Genomic DNA, 26,501 nt, shown 5'->3' with positions numbered 1-26,501 from the left:
GCAGGGAAGCTAAGGGAGAGGAGGAGAGGAGAAAAGTGCGACCGCCTTCGTCAAGAGCAAGAGCAGAACCCATGATGGAAGTCTGGTGGGTTTTGCTTAATCAGTATGTATAGAGTCCCACAGGGTCAGCCAAATATCAAAACAAAAGTCTAAATCTCTGTGGGTTATAAACAGCACATATTCTAATAATCCAATAATCAGCCAACTCCAGAGTAAACTGATTATCCGGTCGTTAAGTGATGACGTGACGAATCCTACTTCCGGGCCTAAAGTAGTCTGCGTTTAATATGGCTTTTGCGTTGTTAACATGTTTAATGTTTTGTATTTTCTTCTATTTAATCTCAAAAAGCTCCTAAAACAGTCAGTGATCACGTTAACTTTTATCAAGTGGGAATAAAGTTAGCTTGTTTATATTATGCTAACATAGCTGTGTCGCTAGCGGTCACGTAGTGCATCATTAAATACCAGCTAGCCCAACTTCAGTAACCCTACAAACGCCACTGCTGTTTAGTTTTCTGTCTTCATTTATGCTGGAAGTGATAACAGAGCTGTACGTTTTAATTTGTTTCCAAAACCCCGCAGTCAAGACATGCTATGTTGTATTTAGATAGAAGCTAGCGAGCTAACTTCCTGCTAACTTCTAACTCTGTTAAATGTCATAAATTCCGTTTTCATGGATGCCTGGATGTTAAACTCAATTGTTACACCTGGTAGAGCAGAACGCTGATCATTTTATTAAAGATGAAAGACTTTAGACAGTTTTTCAACTCTCAGTAATGCCATAGTGATCGTTTGATATATGGACCTGCAGCGGAGTTTAGGCCCAGACACGGCTAGTGACGTCAGACTTAACGACCGGATAGCTGTCAGCTGCAGAAGTGTTACTCCACATCTTTCTCTCACAGATGATTGACATACTGGGTGAGTTTGCCCAGATGGTCCACAGTTAGACTTACTGATGATGGACACTGGTCTCCCTCAGAAATACCATTTGTCATCGATTCTTTTCATAACTTGAGAAGAAGAAGAAGAGTCATCTGCAAGTTGTCGTATTTGGTGACCACGGGATCGCTTCTCTAGTGTTTTTGCAAAACCTCTATCTTACACCGAGGCAGTTTGTAGAAGCATGCGGGGTGGTGTGACTGTTGGGGGTTTCTCTGTATGACTAAAGGGTCTTTACCTTACAATATTAAACACATTGAAGTGACTGTTGTTGTGATTCAGCGCCATGTAAGTTACACCGAACTGAATTGACATGACTGTCAGTCATCTCTAGCTGCCATGTTGCTGCTAGTCACTTCCTGTGTGTAGGAGGATCCGAGTTTGCGCCACTACTCCTCCATACTGTTAAGGAAGTGGTTGGAGAGAGGGAGGTGACAAGTGAAGTAATTAAGTGCATTTATCTTTATTTTTACTATGATAATGTGTAGAGACACCTTCTACCATAAAGATGAAACTGCTCTGAATTAAATTATGATAAACTTTGTTTGGCATTAGTGTCACAGCAACCTCAACGTTAAACACAATCTCCAGTTTGGCATTTTTCCCGTGTTGTTTTGAAGTCGTAACTACTTTGTGTAAAACATGAACCACTGAAAAGTTTGCAGAGAGTTTCACATGTTTTTCTTTAGTTGAGTCTGATTCTGTTCACGGTTTTCATCTGCAGGCTTCGTCCAACAAATAGAAAACCTCGTGCTGTCTGTGTCTGAGGAACAAAGCAACAGACGAGCTTCAGTCTCTGGGAAAACAAATTGATTTCTGCTGTTTAAAGTTTTTATGCTGCGCTTCCACAGTCTGTCTCTGAGAAAACCAAAGATAAAACCTTTTATTACTTACTTTACTTTTATTTTCTTCTTTTATTGCAGCTGTTCTCCAACGTCATAAAGTTTAAACTTTCCACCCACAGATGAATATGAAAGACTAAATAATAACACATGAATTAGTGACACCGTGGCAGTTTCCTCTCTAACCAATAATCCCTGAAGTCAAAGTCAAAATATTCTACACTTTGCCCAGCAGTCAGAGACCCAAACATGTTGAGTTAGTTATCAAAGAAACAAGGAAATTGGAAAAAAATCCCCATTTGGGAAGTGGTTACCAGCAAAGACCCAATCAGCTGTTTCCCTTTTGGCTTTCTGCTGGTTAAGTAATTGATTAATAAATCAAAGCTCAGCCGAGGCTACCAGAGTGCTCCCCGCAGAATGCTAATGTTTCCACGCTACCCTTTCCTCTTTTTGTTTAGCTCTCCTGGTTAATTTCTTGTTAATCTTATTATGTTTATTTAAAACTGAGAACACATCACCCTCCGTGCAGACCGCAGCATGGGAAGGCTGGATGTAGACGGAGAGTTATTGTTCATCACCAGAAAATAGAAAAAAATAAGCTGCTGATTTTAACCCGTATACATGTCCAAATTCTGAAAGGAAAATGGAAGTGATGAGATTATGCTTTTTGTATACAGCACACACATTTCTACAGAGCAGCAGTGTGTGTGTGTGTTTGTGTGTGTGTCAGGGAAACTGTGCGTAGGAGGGGGAATACACAATTTGTTGTGCTTACAGCTGAGGTGCTGAAATCAGCAAAAACATTTTGCTTCAGAAGAGTTTTGCTCCCACTTACGGCTGCTTTCACTGCACATTCCCCTGTTACAGCTGAGAGGGACGCAGGCGCGCGCACGGCTGCTGTAATTGGTTCGCTTCACCTGCTGAGACTCACACACACACACACACACACACACACACACACACACACACACACACACACACACACACACACACACACACACACACACATACAGGTGACAGGTAAACAGAATTGTCAAAATGACAAGACAACCCTGTTTAGGGAGTCAGCTGACTCCCAAAGCAGCAGCCCAACACTCAGAGCTGGATTAATGCTCCAGAGTGAGGACGTGATGAAATATTCTGCCCTGCTTGTTAACTGAACACACTCACAGAAATTTGGTCCAAACCAGATTAAAAGAGGTGGTTTCATGCACTCAGGGCAGTAACCTGAAGAGTTTATCTCTGGGGAATTCATGGATGGGAAGAACCTCTGCTTAGTATTCCACCTTTAATCTGTTTACAAAATAATATTTAATTAGTATTTTTTTTTTAAATATCGAATTTTTAGTGAAATGGGAGCCTGTGTTGGAGGTTTCAGGTGTTAAAAGTCTAACATAAAACCAAAAACGTCCTTGAATAATCACATTACTTTGATATAATATTCATTAAGCACTTAAATGTGCTCTACGCAACGGTGCTTTCATGTATTAGATGCTTTTTATGCCAAGTACACATTAACTTCATAAAAAAGTGTTTGGTTTTTGCTAACATCATGTGCATCATGTAACATCATGTAACATTTATTACGTTTATAAGTTAGTGAGGAACATTAGCTACTGTTAGCTTAGAAACCGTGAATCACTAACACTATCAGTTAAGATAACTCTTTATTGTCATTGCACAGTCATACCTAGAACAGTCCGATGAAATTAGAAACTGTCCCACGGTGGCACTACGCACAACACAACACAACACAACACAACACAACACAACACAAACAAGACAACACCACTCAGTAAGTTAATAAATAAAAAGAAGAAATAAAAAGAATGAGTGTATGGATGCTCCATATAAGAACCTGTCCATTTACCATTTACTGTAGATTGTTGTCAAATGACTTCGCCAGCTAATGTAATTCATGATACTAAACAATGTCAAACAGCATCTAAGCCATCAGCTATCTGTGACTCAGCTAGCTGTGGTGAAGCATTGGGAGCTTCATCATGAAAAACCACAGATTTCACTTAAATGGCTATTGGTGTTCTTGGAGCTGCTCTTTAAGCTTCTTTATGATATTTTAAAGGTCTTTTGTGGGTTTTACTGAGGCGGATTTACTGTTTTCTGTTTTTGTCATGAAATGCTTGAAATAAACAGCTTATAAATAATAGTGCCTTTTTCAGCTCTCATCACCGAGTCATTTTTTATTATATCATCACTGGTTTTTCTTTACACAGTGAGGATAAGAACAGGTGCTGTGCTGTGTCAACAATTACTCTGACATTTACAGTGAACGATGATGGAGGAAGCTATTGCTCCTCCATCTCCCACATCAGCCCAGAGGCAAACAGATCAGCAGTATCTGGTAATGATAATATGGCGGTATGAAAGTACAAACACACGCTCAGCCACTGTGCAACTTCCCAAAGAGTCCTCAAATAAGGGGATTTTTTTTGTTCTTGCTTTATAAGTTAGATTAGATAGTAAATGTTAGCATTTTTTCTAATTGGTTCAATACTTGTCAGCCCAGACTCTTTGATTTCATGTTTGCAGTGATTGAGATTGCATAGAGATGCTTTAACTTCTCACAGAGTGACCATATGCAGATGGCTGACCAGTGTGATGCTTCTTTTACAGCCTGGATATTTGTGAGAGTTAAGATGTAGATCGATTTGGCATCTCCAGTGTTTTTCAGGCCTTTTTTCAGCTGAAGTGCTTCTGACTCTGGGCTCATTCTTTGGAGATTCCATCAGGTCTTTCCTCGTCAGCAGCTAATGTCTGATGTTTTCTGGGAGAGTTTTGTGAGATCCTCTGGGTTCATAAACTGGGAATTTGTACTTCAAGTTCAAGTCAGTCCTGTCTTCTCTAATAAATCTTACTGGCCATAGTCCAATCATTTTCAAACGTTGGCGGATTCTGGTTCATCTTGTCATCAAAGTCCTCAAAGAAAGAAAATGCTGTTCTGTACGGCTGACCAAACAAGACAGCAAGTATCTGACGAAGATGCACCAAGCTGCAGTTGCCCATTGTGGGGACAAACAGACCTGGCTGGGATCTGTTTTGCCCTGTGAGCTGAATAAATTCATGAGCAGTCGTGACTCAGATTTGTTCAAGTGGAAGAAAATGATAGATGGAAAATTTCCCTTACTACATTCATTAGCTCAGTAAAGACTTGTGCTGGATCTCTGCACTTGTGAAAATGAGCTACTGTTACCTTAAAGTGCAATGTTGGCATTTGCAGCTCAGATATTGATGGACAAAGCTGATACACTGGTATACATAATTTTTGTTTTGCTCATTCTGCAAATTCTGTGCGCCGATCTGGGTCATCCCGATCTGCAAGCAGTTTGCTGACTGTAGCATGGGAGATGGGTGGTCTCGTAGGGTGTCTTGCATTGAAATCTGCTGCAATGACCCGGTTACTGCGTTCACCAGATATCAACACAATTTCGATCCGCTCCTCACGTGTTAACCTCTTCGACATGTCAATGGCTGTGAACAAAGAGAAACTTGTAAATAACTCATGAAAGAATAAAGTTAGGTTGAAACCAAGCACACCATTGTTGTTCTTGTGACATTACCAATAAGTTTGATGTGTCACATGACCCTCTTCCTATTGAAAAAACAAAAATTGTATCCAAGATGGCCGACTTCTAAATGGATACCATGGTCACCACCCATCTTGAGGAGTTTGCCCCCTCACATATACTAATGTGCCACAAACAGAACTTTAATATCACCAACCATTCCCATGTTATTACGGTGCATCCATATAAATGGCCCACCCTGTACATGGAAACAACATCACCATGTGTCTTTCTGTGGTTCTGTTCTTTTTAGCTTTGACCCAGGAGATGATGTCAGGGTTTCAGCCATGTTTCCTGGGACTGTGTTATTAAAGGAAGGCGATGATGTTAGCCAAAGTGCACCTTCTCATCCAGCCAGCATTCATCCTTGAGGTCTTTTCACTTGCAAAACTGAACAACAGCATTTGAAAAGAGTAAAACTCAGCTCTGTGTCACATGGTGTTTTTATGTCTGCCCGATGAAGGCCATGCGCTGCAACGCTCTGCTCGGATAATAGCTGTTCTATAATGTTGTTGTGCGCGCTGTCTTTGCCTTCTTTAAAGACGCCCTTACATACAGATGCTCACGTTGGAGAAGGTCGTGTTGAGTGGACGGTTTAACAAAAGTTAGGTTTCGGTAACTGTGACAAAAGTTTCCCTTAATCAAGTTTGGGAGAGTTGACGGGTGTGATTAACGAGGCCCCGTGCTTTCAGGCCAGTGTTATCAGGTGCATAATTAAACCTGTAAATCAGCGAGACATACATGTACAGTAAGCACGATATGGCTGATATCGTCTAACACAGAGTTGTGTAAAAATTAAGAAGCCCCCTTGCTGTCCCTGTGAAAGGCTTTCTCATTATTACAGCTTCATATTGGACTCACAGGAGCAATAGCAGCAGTGCTTTATTAGCCTACAGATCAGGCTATTAAACATTTTAAGATGAGTTGAGCTTCATTAACGACATCCTGTATCCATATGTGTCATCTAATCTGTCTGACCTCAGGGGAGCTGACGCGGGGAAGGAGGAAGGATGGAGACCTGTTATTTTAGGGTGAGTAACAAGGAAAATCTGCCTGTTTTTCCCACACAAACAACATTCACGTTATTTGATTGGTTATGAAATATTAACCTGAAATACAAAAGATGTCCCAGCAGGCACCTGAATCTTTAAACGCACTGTTCATAATTCAGAACTCTGATCAATAAATCATAACAGGGGCGATCGTGGCTCAAAGAGTTGGAAGTTTGTCTTGTAATCAGAAGGTTGCCGGTTCGAGCCCCGGCTCTGACAGTCTCGGTCGTTGTGTCCTTGGGCAAGACACTTCACCCGTTGCCTACTGGTGTTGGCCAGAGGGGCCGATGGCGCGATATGGCAGCCTGGCTTCTGTCAGTCTGCCCCAGGGCAGCTGTGGCTACAACTGTAGCTGCCTCCACCAGTGTGTGAATGTGAGAGTGAATGAATAGTGGAATTGTAAAGTGCTTTGAGGGCCCCGGAAAGTGCTATATAAATGCAATCCATTATTATTATATGGATGAAACGGGCCGTGTATTCAGGGCTGACTTACTGACTCAAACAACAGCGTGGATGTGTTGCGTTATTTATAATTTACACTCGGGGTAAAAAGGCAGTTCGGGGTTATTAACAGTAACCTTACAAACGTATTCAGATGGTGAGAAAGGCAGACGGCGTGCGTGTGTACAGCTCAATGATTTCTTTCCACATTAATCAAAAAACCTTGAACTTAAGAAACCACACAGAGCTCTCACACACTCTGATACTGTGTGTGTGTTTTCACTGCATAATAGATGACCGACACAGCGCCCTCCCTCACACCGCAGGCCAACACGCAGCTTTACACGGACACAGGAAGTTGTTCGTCTGAACCACGACTCCGTGAAGAAGTGCGTTCCCAGGCGAAGCGTCAGATGACAGTTCTGTGCAGTCACCCCTCAAATAAGGAGGCGCTGGAAGTAAGATTGTGTGGTTATTTAGTGTGACATAAACTCATTTAACATCTTATTTTAATGTCTTGTGGTGCCAGAACAGTTTAAAGTCTATGTTACCAAAGTTCACAGGAAGCTCAGGCTTTGAGACCTGAGTGAGGAATTTGTAGAAATGATAAAAATCATTTGGTCCTGGAAAGATAAAGTAAATTTGAGGTTGTCAAAGGAGCTTGCAAAGAAAAGCGTCTGGACTTCTTTAAGTTACTTGAAGACGTTTCACCTCTCATCCGAGAAGCTTCTTCAGTTCTAAGGTCAAATGGTGGAGAGTCCCAGATATAAACCTAGTGGGAGTTTCCCCCCACAGAGGGACAAAAGGACCCCCTGATGATCCTCTAATCGCCTGAGCCAAGGTGTGAAACTGGGTGTGGGTCACAATCAGCCAGAGTTTCGGGTGAGTTCATTGTGATACCTGGCCCCACCTTATCATGCGAATTCCTGAGGTCAGATGGCCCAAGATGTGAGTGGGGGGAATTCCCACTAGGTTTATATCTGGGACTCTCCACCATTTGACCTTAGAACTGAAGAAGCTTCTCGGATGAGAGGTGAAACGTCTTCAAGCAACTTAAAGAAGTCTAGACGCTTTTCTTTGCAAGCTCCATTGACTATGATGACCTGGATGACTGAGAACCTTCACAGACATAAATTTGAGATTATATGGAAAAAGCAAAAGAGGATCCCAAAAGAAAGACTTTACATTAATTTCTTGTGATTTATTTAACATTATTAAAATTTTTTAATCCATATACGTCTCAGCTTATTCAGATTAAAATAATATTTTTCAAGAGTGTTCAGGCCAAGACGGAGAAAAGAAATAGACCTTCTGTTTCTGAAAAAAGAGGAAAGGAATGAAACACAAGTGTGGAGTCGTCCAACAGGAAACTTTCAGTGTTACGAACTTCATTTTCCTCACAGGGGAGTTTAAGTTCACACCAATCACACATTCATTCTTTTGAATTCACTGAACTTCAGAAACTAAAGAGTTTTTATGTTTCAGAAGGACAAACATTGCTGCATGTTAAAAAAAATCTTAAATCTGTGACAAACTTGGTCATCAGTCATATAACATACTGATGACTGCTGACACTCCACCCACTCCACCCTGCCTGCACCTCTCTGCAGTGTCACTCATTAATTTCTGTCTGACTTTCATTCATTTTCTCTCTGGAGCATACCTCCACCTCCACCTCTGTAGGTTCTCCTCCACCACCTACTCTCCTTACAGTTTTCTATCAGGCTGGAAACTGTTGGTGCAGGGATAGCTCAGTAGGTAAAGTGGTCGCCCCATGATCGGAAGGTCGGCGGTTCGAATCCACTTAACGGCTACCCTGAGGTACCCCTGAGCAAGGTACCGTCCCTACACACTGCTCCCCGGGCGCCTGCTTAGTGGGCTGCCCACTGCTTCACTGAGTGAATGGATCAAATGCAGAGAAAAACAAGTAATTTCCCCATGGGGATCAATAAAGTATCTATTATTATTATTATTTCTGCTGTTTTTCTGTCTCGACTCAGTTTTGGAACTAGTTTTAGCAATAGCCTTGTGTTGCAGCCGTACTGATAGCTTATCAATGCTTTATCACCACGTCATTTACTTTTATTCAGATAATAATCCAAATCAAAAGAAAAAAGTTAAGACTATGTGATAGGATAAGAACAACAAGCTCCATGTGAGTGCATATTTTCTCTTCTTTTTGAAACATTTGGACTTATTTGGTTTACTGAGAGCTGAAGCTTCTGAGCTTCAGAGGTGTGAAAGCTTTGTTTATGACGTGCAGCTCTCTGCTGCTGCTGAAGCAGAGTTTAAAGTAGGCCACCTAAAAGGCAGAACAAAGCACAGAGAATGCTGGGGTAACTTTTGCTTTAAAAATACATGAGGCGGCGCCCGCCACTCCCCACCTATCAAACATTAAGGAGCAGCGGAAAACACGTTTAACGCACACTCGTTCCCTCACAAGTACATGAAGATACACGGAGGCAAACATCAGACACATGCAGACCTGAAGACGTGCTTTTAGAAACAGACAAACATACACAGATATATAAGCTGCTCCTTAACAGTACTTTAAACACACACACACACACACACACACACACACACACACACACACACACTGTGGGCCACAGAGGCTTTTACTCGCTGTCAGCTGCCTAATCACCCTTAAAGAGTCTTAACGAGCTCAGTACAACCTGGGAATCGATGACATGTCTCACTTTATTCTGAGGTTAATCCACCACATCTGTCGGCTACTGTCATTTGTTTTTAAATGAGATAATGAAGTATTTGTTTTTTTTATAGTAAAGTATGATTACACAATGAAAGATTGTGGATCATAAATTCATCGAACAGCAGATGTGTTTATCTGCATGAAAGCCATGAAAAGAAACCGATTCTGAGGTTTGTAAAGCATGCAGTGTGTTCTGACTACAGAGAAACTTGAGAAAAATTCAGGATGTTTTAATGGAGTCTGGTGACTCACTGTGAACAGGTAAGTTAAGGAAATCACAGCTCTGAGTTTAAATATTTAATCACATGAAACTGGAGAAAACCTGCCAGGCTGATTTGAGCACAGTGTAAATTTAAAATTGGAGAACACTCACAAGCCACTTCATTAGGAACACCTGTAAAGCCTAATGTATTCCAACCAATTGGATGTAAAGTAATAGTTTTACGTGAGAAGTTAAAACTGAACCGAGTGGCTGCATCGAGGTCCAGCAAGAGATAATCAGGATGATTGTGAAGTGAAAATCATGCAAAGCTAATTTAGTAGAATACAATAAGAAAGCTTTGGACTGTCCTCCTTTAACCTCCTAGGACCTGGCGTCCACATATGTGGACATCGCATTTTGGGATGTCTAGACCAAAATACTTAATTTTTCTCTACAAGGGCCTGATATCCACTTACGAGGATGTTATACTGCCACTGTTCTATCAAAATTTAAAACCAATGTCCTCATATGTGGATGTCATTTGTCTCAGAAACAAAAATAAGGTAAAAAAAAAAGATCTGGTAATTCTTTGTTTTACATTCATCAGGTCCCAAACGACCCAAATAGCAAAAAAAAAAAGAAAGTAAAAATACATGCCATGAAATAGTTCGGGTGTTAGGAGGTTAAAGTGTTCCTAATATTACATCTACCTGACTAACATATGTTCAGACTTAACAGTATGACATTAATAACAAACACTAAGTTGGCTTTCACAACAGCAATCAGCCTCTCTTCCCAAAGCTCCTTTCCTAACGCACACTAATGATGTCGTACTGCAAACATTAGTAGATCGGGTTCCTGGGCCATTACTGCTGATACCGATACTTTTAACCTAAATTGTCCTGAGTTTCAAAAGTTCTGAACACATTAAACGCCCGCTTAATCACCGTGATTTTGGTTTTCCACAATGATTAGTTAACAAAACAAAACACACCTTTCAGTAATTTAAATTTTGTTTTTTGGAGACCTTGAATATAAATGTGTGTGTTTAAATATGCTACAGGCTTAAAATCACCAGAAATGACAATCAACTCAAAAAGGTTCAGACATTTTCCATAGTGCATGTTTCAGGCTTTCCCCGCGACCCAGCCCCGGATAAGCGGAAGAAAATGGATAGATGGATGTTTCAGGTTTATGTTTTCATTTCTCCAGCACTGGTATCAATACTATCAATATTGGTATCGATCCACCCACCTCTAACATGCACAGTTACACATGAGCAGTCCTCATATGAACGAGCATCAGCCAAAACAGAGACTGCTACAACAGAGGGTCTATTGTATGTACTGCATGAATGATGAATGGCCTACAGTATGCTCCGTAGTTTATCTCACAACGCTAATGGTGCTGGTCAGTCAGTCCTTATCAGGAAATGCAAAGCAGGGTCTGAGGGTTCCAACATAAAGCTGAACCTCCATGATTACGACATTTCACTGCAGCTTTTACTGCAACAACATTAGACTCAAAGTAGGGGAGAAACCCGCTGTCATATGGTCTACGTGCTGCTGCTGAGGAGAGACATTTCTGTAGTATATGTCGGGATGAGGAACGTGAGCATTGATGCTGAGCTGACGTGAGTTCCTCAGGAAGTGGATTTTCATGTAAACCACATGATGGCTTGGTTTGGAAAAGGAGTCGCTTGCTGTGGTTGCAGAGCGGATAGCGAGCGAGTAGGGGAACTCTGGTTAACAGACCAAACATTACTCGAAAATCCACTGGCCTTAAAGTCTGGCTTCATGGATTCATCCTTATTTTAAATGCCTCTTCATGCATTCATCTTGGAGTGGTCTGGCAGTAGTAGGTAGGAATGTTTCTTTTCCAATGAATGAATAATGGATAACTTTTTTAAATACAGTTCACAGGAACTGACCATATTCTTGTCGTTCCTAACAGTGAACACGGAGAAAAATTTAAATTTTTCAGGAGTTACTGCTGGAGGATTCTGCTGCATTGCTCCTCATCCTACACCCGAGGTTTCTAATAACTTTCTGTGTGTGTAGTGAAAGATGTGCAGGAGTGGCTTCAGTGATTACAAAGCCCTGAGTTCCAGAGCTTCACAACAGATACTGCATGGACGCTTTGGTGTAACTGTGAGCTCAATGGTTAGTCAGTCATAATTAGTGAAGAAGCATACACAGTCAGGAAATATCAGTTAGGTCCAAAGACTTAGTGAACACAGGTAAAATAAATGTGACTCAGAGTGGGCAATCCCGAGTACACTGGCAACAACCAATGGAAGTGAGAGTTTCCATTGACAGAAGATTATGTAGAAAATGTGTAACTGTGCTGTGAGCACAGACTGACATCATCCACTGGTTTCCAAAGCTTTGTTTCAAAGCCTTAAGGAAGACATTTGCAGTGATGTGGTGACCAGAGATTAAAGATGAGATGATGGGTGCAGTAAGTGCTGGGATGGGAAGCTGGAAGGTCTTGAACCTTTCCCAACTTTGAGACAGGCGATCGAGTCGACCAATGAGAGTGAAGGATGCATTCATTGGCATGTGAGTTGAAAGATCTTGGCAACCGACGCCTGCAGTGTCCACTAGTGGCCAATCAGCAGTGACGAAGCAGTGTGAGATGAGCTCCCTTTTAGATCCATGATTCCCAAAAACAACGACGTAGAAACAATAATGACTTATTTTGTTCAGGGCAGAGTTCTCGACCTGTGAAACACATGCGGTCCTGCAGTATCCTCCCCCTGTTACATCCAACACCTGTGCCGTTTGCAACAACTGAAACACTTTCTATGTGGATGGGGTCTTCAGGTTTTCCAGTCAAGTCAGACCTGTACTTTCCTTTGTTTCTAAATTTGTGATTTATTACCAGCAAACTTTGGGTTGTGCGTCTGGATGTGAAACCAGTGCATAAGAGCCTTAGACCTGCTTTCTGTCGTCCATCGCTCCAGAGTAGATGGGCTATTTGTTTGTGTAGCTTCCATTGAGGCTCCAGTAGTCAGCAGGTCTCGGACTTTGTTGAGTCGTTACAATAATTATCCATTTAAATAGAGTAATAGCAGCACACCATCCACCAAGCAGACCAAACAGCTTGCTTTTATTAACTGCAGTAAGCACCTCTGAACAACATCTCATCACAGTGGTGTGTTAAACATGCTGGAGTCCAGCCCTGATCACTCAGCGAGGCTTTGTTGTGTTTCAGCCTGTGTGCAAAGCTGGAGACTGAATCACTCTGTGAGAAGGAAAGCAGCCCGAGGACACTGCTGTCATTGTGTGTGTGGTGCTGTCAGAGTTTGTGTGCGATCACTGGATGTGTGTGTGTACTGTCAGCAGTGATGTATTGATGGCTGAGAGGATTTGATTACACTGAAAAGCTAGAAGGAAAAAAAAATCTCAATTACTTCTTTCTTCATATTTTTGTTGAGGAATGAAGAAAGGATAATTAGGACAACCCTGTTAATGTTAGAGTCACACCCTGAGCTGAATCTCGCTGTGTCAGCTGATCAACAGTTAGGATGAATTTGGAAATCATCTGGATTCTGATTCAGTGGAAGGTCTGAAATGTTTTCAGGTTTGAATTAAAGACATTAAAAGGTCTCTACTACTCAAACTTTAATGGTACAGAGTCTAAATTCAGAGTTTAATGTAATAAACTACTTTTCTCCATGGATGCATTAATAGTTCTGGATACAGCGCTGCAGCCCAGGCTTGCTGCTAATCTTTCCCCGTGGAGTCCTGGTATAGAGACACCTGTGTAAACCGCTGACTACTGTTTTGACTCTTTCTGATATGAATTTCAGATTAATGCAGGTGTAATAATTGTAAATCCCCTCAGAGGTTGAAAAAGTCTGCTTTTTTGTACCCATCACCCGTCACAGTCTCATACCTCCCAGTCGCAATCATTCTCCCAAACTGGGGTTAGAATTCAGGGTTATTAGAAAAATGTATTCAGTTAAAATTTAAGGAGGTCAGGTAAAAAAAACTCAAACATTCATTTACTGTCAACAACAAGATAAGAAGCTTCTGAGAAACGCGTCTTCAGCGCTTGATTAAAAAAAGAAAATGTGTGCTCTGAGTTTCACTTTTTCTTTTTTCCTTGACTCTGTTTCACACGAACAGTCTGAACAAACATTAGTAACAGCGTCAGCTCGTCTGCTCTCGCTGTTTCTGTTTTCACACACAGATGTTCTTGACGTTTCTCTGGAGAAATGACCTGATTGGCTGAGTAGTGTCACATGGGATGATTTACAAAGCATGTGATTGGTCGGTGTGTTTCCTGTGTGCATAATTTGACTACTGTGTGAACAAATAATTAGATCATTAAAATAACTGTGGATAGAGTTAAATAGAAACAGTTTGTTAAAATCTAATGGGTCCTTACAGAGTGAAGTCTGGGTCCAGACCGCCGTCTGCTAATTGGTGACCTAGGATTTAGAATCAAAGATGGCTGCAACCTCGTGGGGGCGCTAGTTTAAAACACTCGTCTTCTTTCCCCACTTGTTGGCTGTGTTTGCTGGCATGAAAAATCATTGTGCAACAATTTCTGTCCATTTTACTAACAAAGAGATTTTCAGTGTCAAGAGAGCGTCTTGGTTAATTAATTCTTTGCACAGGTTCAGCTGAATGTTGTAAAAACAGAGGCAGCAGCATTCGAACAGCAGTGAAATCTCTGTCTTTCTTTCCTCTGCTGCATTCAAACGCTGCCAAACCAGCAGAGCAGCGTTTGGCTGTCAGTCAGGCCGTGTTGCTCCAGAGGAGAGCGGCAGACTCAGTAACAACCTGCTGACTAACGATAAACTGCGACACCGAACAAGTGAGATGTGAACTCGACACCTGCCCTGACAGCATGACTGTGTGAATGAAAACAGATGATTGTGCTCTTCAAAAGGATGATCGCAGCTCAAATTCACACTGCAGTTTAGTCCTAATCTGGAAGCAGTTCAGCAACACACTGGCAGTCGATCAAGCTGCAAGTACACATGTTACAGCTGTAGGACAAGAGCTCCGGAGATAAGGAGCTGCAGTGATGTAGCATCGGAGTGTCTAAGAGTGTCTTTTAGTCATTCTGTCTCGGGCCCAAACAATCTGATTCACAAAGAAAAAACAGCGAGGAAAACATTACCCGACACGCCGCCAGCGCATCAACACGGACAGCATTGTTTGCTTCATCACAGCGGCTTTATTTCTAGTTTGGTAAACTGTTTGTTGATTGGTTGTTTTTCTTTGCTGAGGTGAAGCCAAGCTCATGTTTTTCACAATTAAATACCAAATTAAGACCCAAATATTCACATTCCAGATATGAACTACATGCTTTTTGTTCTTACACGAATCAGCCTCAAGTAAGTAAAAACAACCTTGAGATAACAAACAAATGGCACACGCACAGGTGAACAACCCCGTGGAGTCTGGGATTCCTTTGCAAAGGAGACGACATTAGAAAGCAAAAACTAAAGATTTACAACAAGTTCTGCTTCAAGCACCGACCACTAGAGCTAAAGAATGAAAAGTGCGAGGTATAGGTAAGATAAGATAAGATAAGATAACCTTTATTAGTCCCACACGTGGGAAATTTGTTTTGTCACAGCAGGAAGTGGACAGTGCAAAAGTTATGAGGCAAAAATTAGAATACAATAAGAATAAATACAGTACACAGCTGTACAGAATAGAATAAAATAATATACTATATACAGTAGAATAAAATAAAATAAATATACAATAAGATAAAAATAGAATACAAATACAAATACTATATACAACTGAGTAAAAATACAACGATGCCAGAAAGGATTATTGCACTTAGTATTATTGCATATGTATGGATGTGTGTGCTTGATCAGTTAAAGTCTTTATTATGGAGTCTGACAGCAGTGGGGAGGAAAGACCTGCAAAATCTCTCCGTCCCACACCGTGGGTGCCGCAGTCTCCCACTGAAGGAGCTGCTCAGTGCTGTCACAGTCTGCTGCATGGGGTGGGAGATGTTGTCCATCAGGGATGACAGCTTAGCCGCCGTTCTCCTGTCACTCACCACCTCCACTGGGTCCAGAGGGCATCCTAGAACAGAGCTGGCCCTTCGGATCACCCTGTTCAGTCTCTTCCTGTCCCCAGCAGAGATGCTGCCGCCCCAGCAGACCACACCATAAAAGATAGCAGAAGCCACAACAGAGTCATAGAAGGTCTTCAGGAGTGGGCCCTCCACTCCAAACGACCTGAGTCTCCGCAGCAGGTACAGCCTGCTCTGCCCTTTCCTGTAGAGGGCGTCTGAGTTATGAGTCCAGTCCAGTCTGTTGTTCAGATGAACACCAAGGTACCTGTAGCTGTCCACAGCCTCAATGTCCATACCTTGGATGTTCAGTGGTTGCAGTGGAGAATGCTTGTGCCTGCGGAAGTCTACCACCAGCTCCTTGGTTTTACTGGCGTTGATCTGGAGGTAGTTCAGCTGGCACCAGTCCACAAAGTCTTGGGTCAGACCTCTGTACTCCTTGTCGTCCCCATCAGTGATGAGGCCGACTATTGCAGAGTCATCAGAGAACTTCTGCAGGAAGCACTGGGTGGAATTGTGGGAGAAGTCTGCAGTGTAGATGGTGAAGAGGAACGGAGCCAGAACCGTTCCCTGTGGGGCCCCCGTACTGCAGACGACCCTGTCCGACACACAGCCCTGAGTCCTCACATACTGTGGTCGGTCGGTGAGGTAGTCCAGGATCCAGGTATTGAGGTGATGGTCCACTCCAGAGTTCACCAGCTTGTCCTTTAGAACCGAGGGAAGAATAGTGTTGAAGGCACTGGAGAAATCAAAGAACATGATTCTCACAGTGCTTCCAGCGGTCTCCAGGTGAGCGAGGGAACGATGTAGGAGGTGAATGACGGCATCATCCGCGCCAATGCCAGGCTGGTAGGCAAACTGAAGTGGGTCCAGTGATGAGCTTATTAGGCGCCGAAGCTGAGCCAGGACCAACCGCCCCAGGGTCTTCATCAGGTGGGATGTCAGAGCCACCGGCCTGTAGCTGTTGAGGTCCTTGGGGCGTGAAGTCTTTGGCACTGGTACAACACAGGAAGTGTTGTGTAGACTGCTAGTGCTCTGCACCGAATGTTACCACCATGTTTGTGGAGTTTCTATCTAAAGAGCATCTCCAGTGCAGTTATTATTTTCTCTGCTGTTAACTGCAGACCACTGAAACAGTCCAAAACAGTCACTAAACCAGTGGTTGACATCAACACAGCCATCGTTTACATGTCTGTAATAGACCCGAGGCACAGATGGCAACAATGATGAAATCAAATCGGTAGGAAAAAGGCAAAAACAGGAAGGAAATCAACTTAAAAAACACAAGAAAAGAAAACAGGAAGTGGAAACAAATCTAAAAGAACACAAACTGAAGAAAAGGGGGAAAATAAGAAAAATGAAATGTTGGTCCTCACTTTTCGCCGGTTTTCTGATGGTTATACTCTGATGGAAAAAAGACCTCGACACCTGCTGATGTCTAAATACGAAGCCAATCAACCCCCAACCGCCGTCTCCACAGGAAGTGATGCGTGCTTTGTTTCTGCATTGTTTGTAATAAATGTAGAGAAGGAGCTGAAGTGTTTCTGCCACTTTTCTGTCTTATCTTTATTCTCTTCCCCCTCCTGCCCCCCCCCCCCCCCTCTTTCTTAAATAGATAACTATCATATCTGATATCATATCTCACAGTACAATAATATTGAATGGGTTGCATTGTTGTATTTTGTCATGTTTCTCAGGTCTTTGTCTGAATTTCTACGAACATTATTGCTAAGGATTGTCTTATTGCATTGGAGTCACACTGGGTTAAATATGTACACTTGGGTTTTAAGGGGTATTTATTATTTTCTTCTTTTTTTTGGGTTGTATGGAAGCCCCAAACGCAATTTCATTGTTCTTGACAATGACAATAAATAAATAAATACTAAATACTAAATACTAAATACTTATTGTACAAATATTTTAACATGATATTTTCTCAGTTTTAGGCTTGTAAATATTTCATGAAGTCACTCTGAGGCTCTCCTCGGTGTGTTCCCTACATAAGAAAGCGTTATTATTGTTTTATAGAGGATCATTTAATGTAATTGCCTCCTGTTTGTGTGAGTCACACTCTGCTCCCTGCTGAGTTTGCTGAGCTGCAGACAAACAGCTCACTTTCCCTTTGCTGTGCCAAACTGCATTTAGCAGAGAGGATATTAAATAGTTAATACATTTTCTGAAATATGCGTAAAACTGAAACCGCGACAGACAGCAGCACTTCAGAAGTATTATGTTTTTGCCTTTTAAATATGCACTCTGCAGCAATTTTAATTTATTAACTGCTTTTTGTTGCTTGATTTCTCACATAATGATGTGACTCACATATTAATGAAAATACAGCCTGAAGACCTCTCTTCTACTCGCTCACAGCATTAACAGTAAGCACTGCTACTGTTAGCGTAGACACAGAGCCTACAAAATACTGTGGATAGTAAACGGTTCTGTATCTAACCGGTAAAAGTTTGTGTTTAAATACATTTTATTGACCAGCACTATGATATAAAGTGAGGAAAATAACCCAAAACTCAGCCAAACCTCAGTCTTTTAGTAAAATAAGTATTTGAAAAAAAACAGCCAGAATTCTGACTCCCACAGATTGTCTGATCAGTGACTGATCGATCACAACCATGAATGTGTAAACAGCACACCTGTCCAACAAGTCCAACGAGCTATCAAAGGATGTCAGGGAGAAGACTGTAGACCTGCACAAGGCTGAAAGAAGAAGAAATATCAAATGACCTTCATCGCCCTCGGTCTCCAGCTCTGTGCACCATGAGATCGTGATAAAGGTGGTGGATCATCCCAAAACTACACTGGAGGAGCTTGTTAATGACCTGAAGGCAGTTGGACCACAGTCACCAAGAACATCACTGGTAAAAAACTGTACTGTAATAGACTGAGATCCTCAAGAAGGCACACGAAAGCCCATCTGAAGTTTGCCACTGATCTAAACAATCTAGAGAAGGCTTGGGAGGAAGTGCTGATGAAATCAAGGCTCTTTGGCATCAGCTCGACCCGAGTTGCTTAGCTAGAAAATCTCATCTAAAGCTTCGAGTTGCCAAGCAGAAGCCAAGAAACCTGAAGGATGTAAAATGGTAAATGGCCTGTATTTGTATAGCGCTTTACACATTCAGTCATCCAGCCATTCACACACTGATGTAGAGAGTCTCTGTAAAGAGGAGGCGGCCAAAACCCTAGTGACCAACTGCAACAAACGTCTTACTGCTGTGCTTGGCAACAAATATTTCTCTCCCAAGTATCAACTTGTGTGTTTTTTGGTTTTGGTTGATATTCTGTTAAAATTAAATGATCATAAACATTACAGACTGATTACAGATTATTTCTCCAACTGTGCATTTATGGCCTCCTCTGAACATGATGCAGGACTGCACAGCGTCGCCTCTGTTGTTCAGGAGTTTCTCTCCATGAGTGCAGCCTGCAGCTGTGCAGTAATCACTGGTTGTGAAAAACACGTCGAGCAGGCATGTCAAAGGCATGTTCAGCAGGAGACGAGGCTAAATACTGGCCAAGGAAATGTCTGGATGTGCCGCTCATCCTACAGGCCAACAGTACTGTGGCAATGTGGGGGTGGACATTGTCCTAAAACAGCCGCAGGACATCCAGCATGCTAATAGCTCGGTCTCAGTCAGCTTCGGTCTGTCACACCATGGTGGCCATGATGACGGTGTGGTCTTTACACTGGTTTTTGTGCTCTTACATCACTGATTTGAGACTGAAATAAACTGAACCAATTCTAAGGTGTAAATGTTACAACTGGTAGAGCAGGTAGAGCCAGGTTTACTGAACAGGGCAGAGTAGCATGTGAGGATATTTCCAAATAAGCAGGGAGATTTTGGGGGTGATTGTTGTGCTGTTTTCTAAACACAGGCGTAAACAGGGGCAGATTTATAACTGTACTCAGAAACACATCAAAGTGTTGGAGATGCAGTCTGGCCGAGAGCCGTCATAATAAAAACAGGCCTCGGTATCCAACAGGCTCTGATATACAACAGTAACTGCATCAACAATATTTTGATGTTGTGTTCTGTAGCATTCTTGCTTTGAGACAACTGAGATCATTTCAAGTGCAATTTTTCTGCCCTGGATTTCTTTAGTTTTTAAAAAATAGATTTGAAGGTTTGATGAGGGAGTCTTGAGTGTGTGTCTGTGATCTGTATCTCATGCATGTATTAAAGGTCAATGCAGCATTTGTGTATTTACACCACTAAAAAGAGTCAGGTGTTAGAGCTCAGCTCATTAAATCACTGTGAAAACCATGTGTGCGCTGTCTATGGTGCTGAAATAAAAACAGTTTTGTTTTAAATGTAATAAAACGTTATTATCCCATACAGCTCCAGGTTTCCTGCTTGGAAATGACATGCCCAAGTTGAACCAACCATTTCTCTGCAGTTACAATCCCAGTGTACACTGTAATGCTATCAAAACAAAGCTGAGACTTGTGAGACTTGACCAGAGGTGTGAGCATCGCAGCAGATGCCATCGTGTCGAAGGCTACGTTCACTCTGCAGGTCTTAATGCTCAAATCCAATTGTTTGATCAAATCCGATTTTTTTGTCTGCTCGTTCACACTACAAATAAAATGCGACAGCAAACGCGCTCTAGTGTGAACGCTCAAAGCGGCGCATGCGCAAAAGAAAACCTCACACACAACGCGCTCTGTTTAGACCCAGAGCAAACAGTGTTTCACTGATGGCCTTAATATAAAGACTTCGGACTTCACGTTTCCCAATTTTTGCTTTAAGTTATTTTGTTATTTAAATAATAATGTAAATAACCTAATAATGATCCTTATTGCTGTTTTAGAGGAGCGCTGCTTCAAAGGATAGTTGCAGGTTTCTGTCAGAATCTGCAGATTATACAGAACAAAGAAAATGTTCACGTTTCTCCAACGTTGTCTTCCCAACAGTTTCACTGACATCTACACTGGATGGCCAGGAAGCGTTCGCGATGTCTTCTCCGGCGCTGATAATCGGCGTCTGTCTTCTGTCAGTGACGTAAAAGACGCATTTAATGCGACGTGACCATCAAACAGCAGTCGCTTTCTGAAACATCAGATATGTATCGATTCAGGACCACATACGAAAGTGACCCAGATCGGATTTGAAAATATCGGATTTGTGCCGTTCACCCTGTCATACCATGATCAGATATGAGTCGCAGAGGGTCAAAAAAGTCGGGTTTGATGCGCTTTCGCCTGCAGTGTGAACGTAGCCTAAGTAGTCGAGGATAAAACAATGAAAAATATGAATGAGTTCTCCTGGCCTGGTCTCTTTTAGAAAAGCACGAATCAACAGATGAACATTAACTGATGCTGCTGAAGTGAAGGAGAGCAAAGTGTTATTGGAGACATGTTTTTCAGCGTTTGGTAGAATTTGTAAAAGCTGAAATTTCTTTGGTATTGAACATGAAAACCCCCACAGTGGTTGACAGCACTGAACACAAACGGTAGACTGGTGCATATCAAATAAGGCAGAAGATAAAGATTGTTGATGGTAATCTGGTATGGAAGCACACTGAGAGGTGGAGCTGTGCAGGAGGTGTGATTTTACTGTGGTGGAACCAAAACGGCCAAAGTAAAAATGTGAAGCGTAATTTTTGTCTTCTTATGTTGTTGGTTCAGTGAATTTTGTTTATAGAGTGACAAATCCTGCACTGTCCAGATGTGTAAGCTGTCGGCTTTCAGCACCTGATGACGTGTCCGTGTACGTGCTGTCAGATCAACGAGAGGATTTGTGTTTACACCGGTGGAATGTGTTTACCTGCTCTTTAATCATCTCCTGTTTTATCTGTTTGGTGGTTGTTGAAATGGTTTCATGAGATGCTGATATTTCTGTGGATACAACATATATTTATATAAATAAGAGTTCTGGTGGTACATCCTGTGGAACCAGAATTTCTCTTTCTCGCCGGGCCCTGAGTCAGCTTCTATCTGCACTGCTAACGTCACATCCAGTGTTTACCTGAGTATTTATTTATCTGAGTATCAGTATATACGATCTATGTGCATAAACAACAGGAAGATAATTGCAGTTCACTTATCAACCAATCACAGTTCATAGAGCAAAGTATCAGGTTTCATTTGAAATCTGGCTCTTTTGGTGTAAATGCAGTAGTTCCCTGCAGCATTGGTAGACATTTCACTGTGTTCATGATAAAACCGTCACCTGGTCATGTTGTTGCACCGTTGTTTCCACTGTCACACCTCAGATCACACTGCAGAGGTGTGAACTTGCTTTTAGCATTGTACACACTCACGTTTCCACTGCTGTCACTCCGAGGAACTGTTGGCGGAAGTTTGCAGCCTTTGAAGGTCTGAACAAACACAGTATCACACTGAAACCTGCCTTCACACACACACACACACACACACACACACACACACACACACACACACACACACACACACACACACAGAGGCCAGCGGACAGCAGGACCTTTCGTTTCTGCACGACTCTCATATATACGTGTTGACACGTGAAGCCGTTGCTGCTGTTTGCTGACTGCAGAGCACATCCACAGCTCCCACTTCATGTGATCAGAGGCGAGATTATAAAGCTCGAGCCCAGCAGCTGCTGGATGAAGACATCTGATGTTTTTGTGCGCACAGCTGAAAAGATGCACATGCTCATCGATTCATGCACCCTGCTGATGTTTTATAAGAAAGAAAATAAAGTTTTCATATTTATTAGACCTCATACACTCATGTCAGGGATTTTATAAATGAGAGGAGAGTATGTGAAACAGTTTCTCCTGTTGGCTGAGGCAGTCGAATGTGAAGAAAACATTTTTTTGGTTGTACTTCTGTAAAGATCTGACACAAAGTAAATAAATCATTAGTTTTGAGAAGCGGGTGTGGCAGGGGGAGAAGACACGGCCTCGTGGATACAGGGAAACCTCTCCACACACAATCAGGGATTTTTGCCCACAAACATTTTTCTTGTCTTAGATCTCAGCGCTTTAAGGCAAGCGTGTCCTGAAAGAAATTCTTCTAAAGCAAAGAAAATTGAAGAGAAAAAGACCTCAGGGCAACTTAAGTATGTCACTGTATGCCAGGTTTTATTATATAAGTGTAAATGGTCAGGTTCTCATATAGCGCTCTGCTAATCTACACTGGAAAAGCTTAAAGTAGAGAAAGCTGTGTCTGTGATCATGGGATGAATCTTAATATTCACTCCAGTTTTTGTCTACAACGACTCCTGAAGGAAATCTTTCGATGATCTATTAATGTCAGGTTATTTTCTAAGAGCTAAAAAATACAAACTTCAGCAAACAGAAAAGGAAAAAGCCGAGGCAGCGTCCAGGACTGCGTCACCTTCTAATCGGGAGGTTGGTGGTAGGTTTGATCACATGCTCCACATCTTCCAGGGTTCATATTTTACAGTAAGTGTAACACAAAAAAACCTGAACATGAATTCTTTTGGTCCTTTAATACAAACTCTGTGTGACTCCAAAAGCACCGAAAATGTCTAAACCTGATTCTCACAAACGTTATGTGTGATAACGACACGACCTGTCCACATGAAGTCAGTCAAATCTGAGGACAGCTCCCCGCTGGCCTCTTCAGAATCAGCTGGGATTTTTTTACAGTGACTTCAATTATTTAATGAGTCTATACAAACTTGTCCCTGCATACTGTGAGGAGGTAAAGGTCCTCAAAATGCATAAAGGTCAAAACGGGGTATTTTTCAGTTCCCAGCACGTTTTCCCTTTTTAGTTTTTATTTCAGCCTCCATAACATCATCAGAACAGGAGTCATCTACATCAAACTGATGAAGGTGTAATATTCAGAGTAGCAATATTCAGAGTAGAAGAGAAACAGCGAGAAGATGAGCCTGGTGGGTAAAAATGAGACCTTTCTCATGTCAGTTTTATTAGAACGATGCAGCTTTGCTATCGAAACAATAATAAAGCTATCCCCTGATGTTTAAGCTGAAACCCCCCAAACTTTTCACCTGGTTCTGTTTGCTGCCGAGGAGGTAGAGAACGACATTAAAGCAGCAGCCGGACAGCTCGATAAACAGCTGAACCTCCACACAAAGCTCTGTCGCTAACCAGAGCTGCAGATTCAGCTGATAATCTTCTGCAGCCAGAGACGCCTTCCACCATCAGAACATCAGATCATGATTATGATGTCACATAACGAGCCACACGAGCGTAACACCAGAACAAATGTTCATGTCCAATCAGTTTTTGCTGACCTTGCACCTTCATGACAAAGAAACACCAAACTACCAGTGACTCCCTGAGGCGGCACCATCGAGGAAACGCTCACTTCAGCAAGTGATGTTTGGCAGGTATAAAGTTTCTCTTGGTGGGATCAGAGTCTTCATTCCCTGCTGACAGTTGAAATTAAAGGTACTCTTCTCTTTCTCTCAATTTATATAAGTATCTGGTTCATAATAACTCCAAACTGAGGCTTTAATACGATTTCCTGCTTATAAAACGAGTCTAACTTCATCCAGTGCGCCTGAAAAGTGTTGGGTGTTGGGTCAGTGACTCAGAGCGTTCACTGGAGCATTGAGCTCAGGTCCTCTGAGAGCTGTATTAACACTGAGGTTAACAGCCGCCCTTTATGCTAAATAAACTGCTCTGAATGTTAATCTGCTCCTCACCCACTGACCTCAGAGCAGGAGAAACACGGAGCCCGGCTGCTGATCGACATTCCTGCTTTCATGGGGATGAACCCCGGACTTTTTAATTAGCCCATGACCTTTCCACCAGCACCAGGAATTCAGAATTAGATTTCTTTTAGCTGCTCTGGCCACAGTCTTCTGTCTTCAGCCACTTATGATCCACGCATAATGAATTCTGTGCAACTCATCCCCTCAAACATCTCAGCAGTCAGTGAATGGACTGAAAATAACATCCAGGAACCATGGAGGTCGGGCAAAAGAGACACTAAGAGACATTAAAAGAGATGCAAAATGGGCCAAGAAGAAGGAAACAAAGCCGAATGCCTACAGATCAAACAAATGAAAAACAACCAAAGAGATGGGAAATGAGCACAAGGGAACGAAGACTACCACAAAACACTGAGCAGCCAAAAGAGACACAAAATGAAATGAAACGGTAACAACAGAGAAAAAAATAATGCAGACAAATAAGAAAAAATTACCAAGAAATTATAAAACGTAATCAGAAAATTACCAAAATACAAAAACACGTAAAAGGATTGAAAATCAGTAAAGTGGGAGAGAAAACACCCACGAAGGGACGAAACATGAGAGCAGACGAATGCAAAAATGTCAACAAAGAGAAACCACGCAGGAGGGATGCAAAATGAGCACAGAGACGACGGAGCACAAAACAGTGACTACACAGAGATGAACTCGCCTGGGAGCTTATAGATTCACTCCAGCAGAATCAATCTGGCCTTCTTCCCGTTCAAACAGATTTTTGGCCCAAGCTTGACCGGCAGCGGCCGCTCATCCAGGTCTTACAGGACGCCTGGAATCTCAGTGCTGTCCCTCGTGTCTCTGTCGTGATTGTTCGTAGATCTGTTCAACTGCCTCCCGAGGCCTGTTTGTCTTTGACAATGAAAACTGACAGTGAAAGAATCGCGTCCTGACCTTTCATTCACCACGAAACACATTTACCGTCCAGTGTATGCAACGCCTTAAACAACGACTGCAGTGTGTGCTGGACCGTGTGAGCATGTTTGTCCACTGATGCTCCACTGAACCCAGGCACACACACACACACACACACACACACACACACACACACACACACACACACACACACACACACTCAGGGTCAATTGCATGTTCTCACACATGTTCCGTGATTCATCACAACAGCTCACTGCTCCAGTTTCTGTTTCTGCATCCCCCCCCCTCTTTTGCTGGTTTCACACCGCTGTGTCGATTCTTTAGCAGGCTCAAAGGTCAGGGAGCATCTGCGAGCGACGTCGCCTGCGGCAGGAAGGAGGTTCAAGGGCGCCGAGACAAAGTCGCCATCCAACGGTCGGTCACTGACCCTCCAGCTCATCTGCACCGCCGCTGCTGTTTTCCAGCTGCTGAAGCACTTTCATCATGCTGCTAATATCAGTGTTGCCCTGCTGGCACTGATGCTCTCTTCTTGCAGCCATCCTCTGGACTGAGATGACATTTCTTCCTAAACAGCCGTCTAAAAAACAGTCTGCAGACAGCTCGGTGTTCCGGGGTTAACTAAAAACTGGACCAGAGTGATTCTGCATTTTCATGTTCAGAAAAAAAGACGATTTGTGACGCACGTGAACAAAAAACGCTTATTTCATCAATTTTACACTCGTTCGTTTTCCTTCCCAGCATCTCCCTACAACTTCTTTATATCACAGGCAGATAAAAACCAGACAGCAGTTACATTTCCATCTAAACATGCTTTAGTGGAACCATTAGGAAGCATTAGGCACATTTTCTGTATGTTCCTCCTCCTTAAACACGGGACTCGCAGTAATGATCATAAAAACAACATCAATAACAGACGCAGCTTTTAACAGCTACACAGCAACAGAAAGTAAAAGCCTGGTTTAAACGTTCACCTTGTTCCAGCTGAGCTTTTACTTTTGCAGATCTGTGTCAGTCACAAATAACTGATGGCATGTGAGAACGTGCTACTACTGCATCCATGGCTGCACAGAGAACGGATGACGGCTTCGCTGTGTGTCTT

This window comes from Aulonocara stuartgranti (assembly GCF_965226115.1).
Source record: "Aulonocara stuartgranti genome assembly, chromosome: 10".
NCBI classification, from domain to species: Eukaryota; Metazoa; Chordata; class Actinopteri; order Cichliformes; family Cichlidae; genus Aulonocara; species Aulonocara stuartgranti.
Note: the sequence above shows the minus strand (reverse complement) of the source record.